The following is an 11,132-nucleotide window of genomic DNA, read 5'->3' on the forward strand; positions in this document are numbered from 1 at the left end:
CTCTCGCTCTGTTATTCGTTCACCGGCTCCTGGCCTGAAATGTTTCCCTGTCTCCTCATCTTTATGAAACTCTATTTCATGGCCTCCGGGCAAGATTTTGATACACGGTGACACCCCCTCCCTTCATTCTCCCCTCCCCTTAGGGCTCACGGACATATTTCAACCCTCCTTACTGTTCTCCCCGGTTCTCCAAAGGGACCGTCCTCTCCTCCTTTCTGCCTTGGCGGTCATAAACTCGGTTATTTAGTGTGGACTCTGGTTCCCCTTGCTCCTGTCCGGGCTGGGCAGGTGAGCAGCTGGGCCATTGTTTAGACGCTGAGCAGGTGACAAACAGTTATGGTTGTTCTTTGCTGGAATTCTAAATAGTGGCTGTCACTCTTCATTGACTATAAAATGTACAAATGTGAATGATAAGAAAGAACATAACTGTGCCCCATCTTATCAAATTTATTTTAGCTGTGCTTTAAAATCAATTTAATTTGTAAATTATTCATGGCATGTAGCAACTATTACAGACTTGCGCTACCAAAACCTATGCTTTAAAGATCGTACTAACTTTTTCGAGACATTTTGTGGATGCTTTTTATCATTTTGTATTACGGAGGTAATGCGTATCTATTTTGGAAAATGTGGATACTACAGATAAGCAAAAATAATTATTGTATTATTATCACCTCTAATCCTATGACCAAGAAATAATCACTGTTAACATTTCAGTATATACCCTTTCAGGGCTTTTTATTACACACACACACACACACACACACACACACACCGTACATATAACTCTCTGTCTGTCTCTTTTTTTAGGGTTATTGGATAGTACTAGCTTGTCTCCAAAGATAGCCACCATTAATTCCTTTCCCTCTGTTCTGGAGCCGCCGTGTTCTGGAGCCAGCTCATACCAACATTCCAGAGCCAACGGTTCACATGTCCTTCCAGTTCCGCATTCAGTGACATCATGTTGATCGCTTGAAATCCGCCGTGGCGGCAAATGCTACCAATCAGGGCTTTTCTTTTTTTTTGTCTTTTGTCTTTTTTTTTTTTTTTTTTTTTAGATGCGCAGTGGTTAAACATTTCCCAGCCTACCGCTGTGTAGGTATACGCCCAGGGCCAACTTCATGGGCGTGCGGTCTAGACAGGTGTACAGGGCCCCGTGATCAGAATGGCCTCGTTGTTTGGCTTAAGGCTCTGCTGTCACCACCTCGAGATTCTTGGTAATGTTATGTTTGAACCTGAGCTGTGCGACTGAAGTCTGATGGGACGAAGGAGCTTGTGCATGAGTAGAAGAGATACATACAATATGTGTGTCCGCTATTTCTTGTCGCCCCGTTAGCGTCGGTATTCGCGATGCCCCATGAGCACACAATTCTGATGAGCCTGCATTGCATGGAATTCAGCAAGACCCAAAGCAAATGCAAAGTAGGTATGTGTTGCCTACAACTAAGTAAGGGAGCTGTGCCCTAAGAGGCTATGCTGTCCATTTGAAACGGTACTTGCTCCAAATGCAAGAAGCAAGCCATGGTGTTGGGAGGAAACACAGACGACCAAAGGACCCCATCGTATTCGATCTCGTGTTACATCCCTCTATTATTAACCAACCACTTACACTGAAAATGGGGACGTAGGAGGAATGGGAAACATAGGCCTCTTGGAGCCCTGAGCCTACAGTGAAGGAAGCCCAGGCGATTCTGTTAGAGGGAGAGAGGCCATGTGCAGGAACACTGGGGTGCTAGACACAGGAGTGAAGAAGCCCCCTTGCAGGTCCGGCCCACGCGAGCCTTCGGAAGATTCCAGCCCCAGCTGCCCTTCTAAGCGCAGCGGCGTGAGAGACTCCACGCAGACAAAACCACCCAGCTGAGCTCTGTCGACCCACAGACCCATGAGCGACAATAAGCTGTCGTTTAATGCCACCAACCTTTGTGACGGTTCGTTCAGCAGAAGAAATAGCCACCACTGTATCCTCCTCCTTTTATAACCCGTGTTTTGAGATTTGTAGGGAGAAAACTCTAGAGGTTTTCCATCCAGGAACTGAAATGCCAAGTAGCAAATATTAAGGTGGGGGGAGGGGGGTGAGAATTGGGGACATACTAAAAGTGTAGTTCTCGGGGCGCCTGGGTGGCGCAGTCGGTTAAGCGTCCGACTTCAGCCAGGTCACGATCTCGCGGTCCGTGGGTCCCGCGTCGGGCTCTGGGCTGATGGCTCAGAGCCTGGAGCCTGTTTCCGATTCTGTGTCTCCCTCTCTCTCTGCCCCTCGCCCGTTCATGCTCTGTCTCTCTCTGTCCCAAAAATAAATAAACGTTGAAAAAAAATTTTTTTAAATAAATAAATAAATAAATAAATAAAAGTGTAGTTCTTCTGGGGTGCCTGGGGAGCTCAGTCGGTTAAGCGTCCGACTCTTGATTTCAGCTCAGGTCGTGATCTCACGGTTCGGGGGTTCGAGCCCCGAGTCGGGTTCTGCGCTGACAGCTCAGAGCCTGCTTGGAATTCTCTCTCCCCTCCCCCACCACCTCTCTCTCTTCCCCTCCCCCCCTCTCAAAATAAAGAAACATTTTTTTAATGCAACTCTTCTGACTCCAGATTTGAATTCAGTAAATCTGGGGTGTGGCCAGGGCATGTGTACTTTTCCAAACCACCCCCCCGCCATGATTCAGAGCAGGCTTTCGATGTACCGCAGGACACAGGACACAGCATCGCGGGATGGACTCCATAGTGGCAACGGGCTGTTGTTTTCCGAGCCAGAAGATTCCTATAGCCGTCCCAACCCTGAATTGCAGAGCTCAGTGATAGCCCTGGAGAGTTAACTGGAATACGGATAGACTTGCCCATCACAGAACTTCCCTTGTCATCCATTTGAAAAACAACAGAGAGAGCACATAAACTAGTTTTCTTACATGCTAAGCAGAACTTTCAGGAAAGGCATCCAACCAACCCTTATTGATTACTCATAGGACCGTGCTCGGGAGCTGAGAGAGAGAAAATGCCCATCTTTTGTCTGCCTGAGACCCTTTCTTTTGTCATCATTCCCAAAAGAGACATGGGTGGCCCCCAAATGCCACTCCCTTTTAGTTCTTCAGAGGGAGCTAAAAACCATAAGGACGTTTTAGGTAGCCCTACGGAAAGAAAAAATGATACTACTAAAATTCAAATTTCAGTCCGATTGTAACTTACGCATCTGTATTCCCAGCTCCTGGCGTGGTGCCCGCCTCAAAGTGAGTTTTCATTTAAGTTAGCAATCCATGTGAAGCTTCAAACAAAGCTATGAGCTTCGTGTCCTACAGACATCACTGGACGCGATTAGCCCTCAGTGGACCTAATCTCATCCTTGTAGGAACTGTCCTAAAACAGATGAGCGTATCCTGGTGAAATAAACTCACCCAGAGCTTCCCAGAAATGTCTGAGTCCCCGGGAAGCAGTTTCAATCTGGCAGCATTCTGGGAGACTTTCATGGAGCCAAGTTCGGTGAGGATAACCCACCCACAGATGGTGAGGGCTAGGAGGTGCTCCCTGGTTCTTGGGGCGTAGCCACGGAGAACACGTGGGACCGCAGGCCTGGACAGGAGGGCAAATGGGCACCCGAGTGGCCCCCAGAGAGGAGAGCTTACGACCTTCAGGGTGATCGGTATGAATGCTGTTCGACCTCCTCCTCCTCATCTGTAAAAAGGCAAAAACAGTACATAGCTCATGAGGTTTTCCGAGCATTCGGAAGGTCGCATACACAGAGCATCTTGCTCAGGGCCTGGCACATAATAGCCCCTCCCGAAAGTATCTTCTGTTTCCTTTCCTTGAACTGTCACTACCCTGGATGATTCTCTCAAGCTTCAGCTTGCCTGAAGATATAGTAAATGTTTGTTATAAAGGAAGCTCGGAATGGGTGGTGTATGAGTCAGCTTTGGCTGCGTAACGAGCTGCCTCAAATTTGGTAGCTTAAAACATTACTCATTTCAGTTGGGCTCCATGGGGCAGCTTTGCTTCCGGCTGCCATCTACCTGGCCACGGCTCCTCACTGCAGATTGGGGTCAAGTCTGACGCGGGGTCACACGTGCAGGGCCAGGGGCACCCGGGTGGCTCAGTCGGTTACGCGTCTGACTCCTGATTTGGGCTCGGGTCATGATCTCACGGTTCGTGGGGTCAAGCCCCACATCGGGCTCCGTGCTGACCGCGGGGTGCCTGCTTTGGGATCCTCTCTCTCTCTCTCTCTCTCTCTCTGCCCCTTCCCCTGCTCTCATGCACAGTCTTTCTCTCCCTGTCTCTCAAAAAAAATAAAGGAACATTAAGAAAAAAGAATCCAAGTGGAGGGCCAGCAGCCACCAGGGGAAAGTGCTCCTCATGGCAATGATAGAGGTGCGAGGGGGCCCGCCCGACCCCGCAACCACACCTCCAGCCTGAAAGGACAAAAGGAGACACACTGTATCGGAGGAAACTGAGGCCGTGCGAGAGATGGAAGAGCCGTGGAAGGGATGCCGTCCAACACAGAGAACAGGGAAGAAATACCCTGACTTCTTCCCTCTTCCTGCCCTGGGACTTCCGTCAGTTTTTCCCCATTGGCCAAACCTACCAGGAAGCCAGAGCACAAGGGAGCGGGGACGTCCAGCTCCCCGTGAGACGGAGCAGCGTAGAAAAGGCAAGGATGGACCCGGACTAGGAGGCTCCTCTCCGCCGCGCGCGGGACACCGTCCCCTCCGTTCCTTTCTCGGGAGGAAGAGCAGAGCAAGACAGGCTCAGGAGCCTCTCCGGCCAAAGTCAGGGGCAGACGTGGGTGTGGAAGCTTCTCCCGGAGCCCCTCCCCTAGGCCCGCTCCCACGCCCCCCTCCTCTGCCCCCAGCACCCCCCAAACGGCCACCCCTCCTCAGAAGGAGGCGGCTTAAGCGCCGCGTTACCCAGGAACTGCCACACTAGCCACCAAAGTGACTGCTCGTTATTTGAACACTTTCTTCTATTTGACTGAATACAGGAAAAATGTCACAAATAGAATATTCATCATCCCCCTCGCGCGCCTTTTCTTTCCTGCTTATCTCCCTGCTGTCATGTACGAATCCCGGCTTCAGGTTCATTTGGTATGTTGAGTGCGTGCCCGGGGAGAGGATGCCGCTGCAAAGCCTTGCCCACACGCTCTGTGCCGTGACAGCCCTCCCTCCCCACGGGTGACACCCCACCAGACAAACGCCACTCACACTGACCCCTCGAGGGTAGGACAACGTCTGCCTAAGCGGAGGGGCCTGCCGCTGCACGCAGAGGGAACATAAAGGACCCGAGGAGCCTTCACAGCCAGTTAGCGATTCTCGGCATGTCACTTTTACAGACACCTCAGCTTCCAGAGCTCTTATCCTCAGGTGCTTCTTAGAAGACGCAGGATGGCATCCCCACCCCACTTCAAACACCGTCTGTTTCGAGATCCTCCGAGGGGCTAACGCCGCCTGCCAATGTCTCAGCCACAGAGTCATCAGCGCGGAGCGTCTCTCCCTGCTTCTTTTCCGTCAGGTGCCAGAGCCCGTTTGCCCGGCCTGGTCCTCCTCCTGCCGGGCCTACAGCCCTACAGGCTGCCCTGTCAGGCTACAGGCAACACGTTTCTAGCACCGGAAAATCAAAGTACTTCTGATTGCGCTGACAATTAGATATTATGTTCAACTGCGGTAACGCAGGCCTGAAAACGGGTAGCTTAAACGAGAGAGGGATCTCTTTTTCTCTCCCGTAGGATCGCTCCAGAGGCAGGCCATCCAGGGCAGCTAGGGACACTCCACGAGGACACCGAGGACGCAGCCCCTTCCCCCTTCTTCTCAAGGGGGTGACCATCAACCCCCTGCTCTTAAGGCGGCCACCGGAACCCCAGCCATCGCATCAGAATCGCAGGAGGGATAAAGAGGAAAGGTAAAGGGGGAGGGGGGGCTCCCCAAGCTGATTCGGCCTCCCTTCCAAGGGGCTTTCTGGAAATCCCACCCAAGAATGCCAGCTTGCATCTTGTTGACCAGTAGCTGCAAGGGAGGCTGGGAAGTCCATGTTTTTAGCTGGGTACACTTCCGTCATGCATAACATTGGAGTTCTGGTGGTGTTACAGGCTTCACCGTACCTCCCTACAATTCATATGCTGAAGTCCTACCCCTAGTACCTCAGAATGGGACTGTATTTGGAGCTAGGGTCCAAAAGAAGTAATTAAGTTAAAATGAGGTCATTAGAGGGGCGCCTGGGTGGCTCAGTCGGTCGAGCGTCCGACTCCGGCTCAGGTCATGACCTCACGGCTCGTGGGTTCGAGCCCCGCGTCGGGCTCTGTGCTGACAGCTCGGAGCCTGGAGCCTGCTTCGGGTTCTGGGTCTCCCTCTCTCTCTGCCCCTCCCCCGCTCGTGCTCTGTCTCTCTCTCCGTCAAAAAATAAATAAAACATTAAAAACTTTTTAAAAATAAATAAATAAATAAATAAATAAATAAATAAAGGGCCTGTGCCCTGCCCAACCTGCTCGGGCCGTCTCTTCTCCCACCTCCATTTCTCTCTGGTCTTCGCCTGACCCTCCTCCCTGGAGACGCGTGTGTAAAAGCTGTGGCCCCTCTGCCATGATGTGACGAGCCCGGACATAGCCCTGGCTCCCTTCCACTGGCCACCAATAGCCTGACAGCCTAAAGCTGGTGCTTCGTTCCTCCGGTTAATCCATTACCTCCTAGGAAAGCACACATGAAATAGCAAAGGATCTGGATCTGGTCGGCCCCGGTCGTGATGGGGGACGAACACGGGGCAGGCCCCGGAACGGTGGCTGGGCGGTGGGACCAAAGAGAGGGGCCAGAACAAGGGCCTAGAAGGCCACAGTGGGGCTGCTCGCAGCAGAGGGCTCCCTTAAACACCCCTGGGCCCATCCTCCCTCGCTAAAAAGGCACGTGGAAGGGTTCTGGGGTTAGGGCCAAAATGGTCCCTTGGGAATACGCCGTGTGTGTGTGTGTGTGTGTGTGTGTGTGTGTGTGTGTGTGTCTATTTCTCTCTCTCTCTCTCTCTCTCTCTCTCGGCCCCATCGCAATGCCTGATGAAACCACACTCAGATACCATCATCCTAGACCTTCCCTCCCCCGCTTCCTCCCTCCCCTGCCCGCCAAGCTGCCCCACGAGGAGGCAAACAGACAGCTGCATTGGGATGTTCTGCCTCCCCCGTGCGCCACGACACCGGCTCCCTCACCGGGGACGCCACACGTGCGGGACGTCCGTCTCTGTCTTGGCCACGGTCGCCCATTCTCTGCCTCCCTCGTCTGTCCGCCCGCTCACTCTCTTCTCGAACGGAGAGCACCGCAAAATGATCCCCTCAGAAAGCGGAAAACTTCCCAAGTCCCTTTCACATCCAATAACATCTTTAATCTACCCTCACGGTTGAGCTCGCACCGACCAGCGTGTGGTATTTATTTGTTGTCTCAGCCCTTCACCCCCCTGTCAAAGCGTGCTCTGAACCGCTGGGGCTGGGAGACTGCAGACGTTTCCCAGGTGCCTTTCTGGCAGGTTCTGCCCATCGGAGGGAGGCCGCGGTAGGAGGTCGAAGGCAAGAGAAAGAGAAAACCTTCCTGCTCCTGGCTCCCATGCATCAGGCCGCCGGGATCTCTCTTCGCGGTTGGACCCCGCCTGATACACTTACAGAATTCAGATCTCAAAGTCATCTTCCCTCAGATTTTTGAAGACATCGCACCCTTGTCTTCCGGCTTCCCCGCGGACATGGTCAGCATCAGATTTCTATTTTTGTATCTTTCTGGAAGGTTTGGACTTTTTTTCTTTTTAATTACCTTTGGAATTCAAAATGGTGATGCCCTTAGAGATGAGTCTTTTAGAAGTCTTCCTGTTTGGCACTCGGTCTGCCCTCTAAATCTGAGGCTTGAAGTTTCCCTCCAGCTCCGGGAAACTGCTTGTTCTAGTATTACTTTGATAATTTCCTCTCCTACCGGCTGTCTGTTCTTTGCTTCTGAAAACTCCTATTAGATCGATATTTGAATTTCAGCTCCTGTAATTTAAAAATGCATTAGGAGGGGCGCCTGGGTGGCTCAGTCGGTTAAGCGTCCGACTTCGGCTCAGGTCACGATCTCGCGGTCCGTGAGTTCGAACCCCGCGTCGGGCTGTGTGCGGACGGCTCGGAACCTGGAGCCCGCGTCGGATCCTGTGTCCCCCTCTCTCTCTGCCCCTCCCCCGCTCGTGCTCTGACTCACTCTGCCTCTCGAAAATAAATAAATCTTTAGGGGCGCCTGGGTGGCGCAGTCGGTTAAGCGTCCGACTTCAGCCAGGTCACGATCTCGCGGTCCGTGAGTTCGAGCCCCGCTGTCGGGCTCTGGGTTGATGGCTCAGAGCCTGGAGCCTGTTTCCCATTCTGTGTCTCCCTCTCTCTCTGCCCCTCCCCCGTTCATGCTCTGTCTCTCTCTGTCCCAAAAATAAATAAACGTTGAAAAAAAAAAAATTAAAAAAAAAAAAAGAAAATAAATAAATCTTTAAAAAATAATAAAAGTAAATACATCTTGTCTTTTTGCACTTTCTGAGAGACTCCTCGAGCCCAGTCGTCAACGCAATCTTCAGCCACGGTGGTGGGCCACTCCATCCAAGGGTCTGATTTCATCCCGAGAACTCTGACATGTTCTTTTGACGGCAGTCAGCTCTTGATTTATGGATAACACTCCTACTTCATTTAAATATCTGTCTATACCCTGGGAGAATTCCGTGGGGATTAGTTCTCTCGTTTGTTTAGTTTGGTGCCTCTCTGTCACAATGTTAGTTTTCCTCGAATATGTTTGATAATTCTTTCCTCTCTGTTCCCGTCAGAGATGAAGGTCCAGGCTGGTCTACAGTGGGGGGCTGGTGTGCGTTTCCTAAACTCCAGTGAAAAATGTCTCCTCTCATGACCGTGAAAGCCAGTTCCGGTTGTGGAAGCCTGAATGCTCATGACTGTTGTGGTGACGAAGGCCTTGGATGGCCTTTCTCCGTTGACGTTTGCGAGCTTGTTCTCCAAGCGTGGGGGCTCCCTTCCCTGATGGCCACGGCTATGGGGTCATGCCCTTCTCGCGACGCCCTTTCCTCTTTCCGGATGACAGCCTCCCACACCGGAGAGTTGTTCTCATGGCTTTGGCCTGGAAGCAAGTACCAGGAGCTAGCTTTCTGAGAGCTGGGGTCAAGGGTACAGTCCTGAACTTGAAACCTCACCAACACCCCCACAGCCCACCCTCCCTCCTCCAGCCCTTGCTGCCTCTGGTCTTGGGACTCTTCCAGAATTCTCCAGAAAACTCACCTTTGAGAGAGAGAGAGAGAGAGAGAGAGAGAGCGCTCTTTTGCCTGTGTGGAATTTTGGGATCTTCAGCACTGCTGTGAGGATCCTTCCCCCCTTACATATTCCCAAAATTTCTGGCCAACTGATGACAACTTTCCCAGCTTCCCGGCTAGGCTTTTGGTTTCACAACCTCTTAGTATGAAAAATTGCACGTCTATACAAAAGTAGATAAAATGTTACAGTGAGCATTATGCTGAATGAAACAAGCCACTCACAAGAAGACAAACAGGGAGCTGGTGTTCGATGGGTGTAGAGTTGCAAGATGAAAAGAATTCTGGAGGTTGGTTATACAACAATGTCAACATGCCTAAGAGTGCTGAGATGGCCACTCCAAAACGTCAGATGGTAAGGACACCCGGGTGGCTCAGTCGGTTAAGCCTCCGACTCCTGATTTGGGCTCAGGTCATGATGTTCATGAGTTTGAGCCCCAAGTAGGGCTCTGTCCTGAAAGGGTGGAGCCCGCTTGGGATTCTCTCTCTCTCTCCCTCTCTCTCCCCGTCCCCCATGCTCTCTCACTCATGCTCTCTCTCTCTCTCTCTCTCTCTCTCTCAAAATAAATAAACTTTTTAAAATGGTTCAGATAGTAAATTTCATGTTATGGGTATCTTACCACCATTAATTTTTTAAGTATTTTTTTAGATTCTTTAAACTATTTATTTTTGAAAGAGAGAGAGACAGAACATGAGCAGGGGAGGGGCAGAGAGAGAGGGAGACACAGAATCCGATGCAGGCTCCGGGCTCCGAGCTGTCAGCACAGAACCCGACGTGGGGCTTGAACCCACGAGCCGTGAAATCATGACCTGAGCTGAAGTCAGACGCTCAACCGACTGAGCCACCCAGGCGCCCTCAATTTTTTTAATACTGTATGAATCCCTCTGTGCCTGGGACCGACCCCCCACCAACACATCCACTTGTTACCTTTCTATCATTTCAACGGAGAATGAAGAAGGATGACAATATAACAGTAACCTTGAAACACAAATTCGTTTCTTCATGAATGCTACAGGACGACCGCTGAACCCAGCTAATGGCGACATGGGGGCTCATGACCTTCTTCCCTCTACCTCTGCGCATGTCGGGAAAATTCCACCATCACAAGCTGTGGCATTTTATTGTATTTTATTTTGATTCTGATCTTAGAGAGAGAGTGTGCAAGTGGGGAAGAAGGTCAGAGGGGGGGGGAGAGAGAGAGAGAGAGAGAGAGAGAGAGAACTTTAAGCATGCTCCACACTCAGCATGGAGCCCGACACGGGGCTCAATCCCGCAACCCTGCAATCACGACCTGAGCCGAAACCGAGGGTTGGACGCTCAACCGCCTGAGCCACCCAGGCGTCCCTATCATTAAAAGATTTTTTAAAAAGTAAAAGTCGGGGCGCCTGGGTGGCTCAGTCGGTTGGGCGTCTGACATGGCTCAGGTCATGATCTCACGGCTCGTGAATTCAGGCCCCGCGATGGGCTCTGTGCTGACAGCTCGGAGCCTGGAGCCTGCTTCAGATTCTGGGTCTCCCTCTCTCTCTCTGCCCTTCCCCTGCTCATGCTCTGTCTCTCTCTCTCAAAAATAAATATTCAAGAAAAATTAAAAAAAAAATTAAAGGCATAATGAGTCTTGAGACATCACCAAGGCTTTGGAATAAATAAACAAACAAACAAACAAATGTAAAAATCAATGTTTGAAAAATGAAGGCTACGGAAGGAAGTATTTTCTCTGAGCTGTTTCCATGGCTGTCTTCTAGCCTGGCGACTGTCACACAGCAGGTCGGGGAGAGAAGTGCCTTCTTCCTCCCGTTTGAGTCTTGGAGAGTCATGGCCTTGGCTGAACCAATTCACAGAGAGGAGTGGGGGGAGAGTGAGCTCGAAGATA

This window comes from Lynx rufus, unplaced genomic scaffold (assembly GCF_022079265.1).
Source record: "Lynx rufus isolate CCGP_SWC_20201006 ecotype Redwood Valley unplaced genomic scaffold, mLynRuf1.p SCAF_14, whole genome shotgun sequence".
NCBI classification, from domain to species: Eukaryota; Metazoa; Chordata; class Mammalia; order Carnivora; family Felidae; genus Lynx; species Lynx rufus.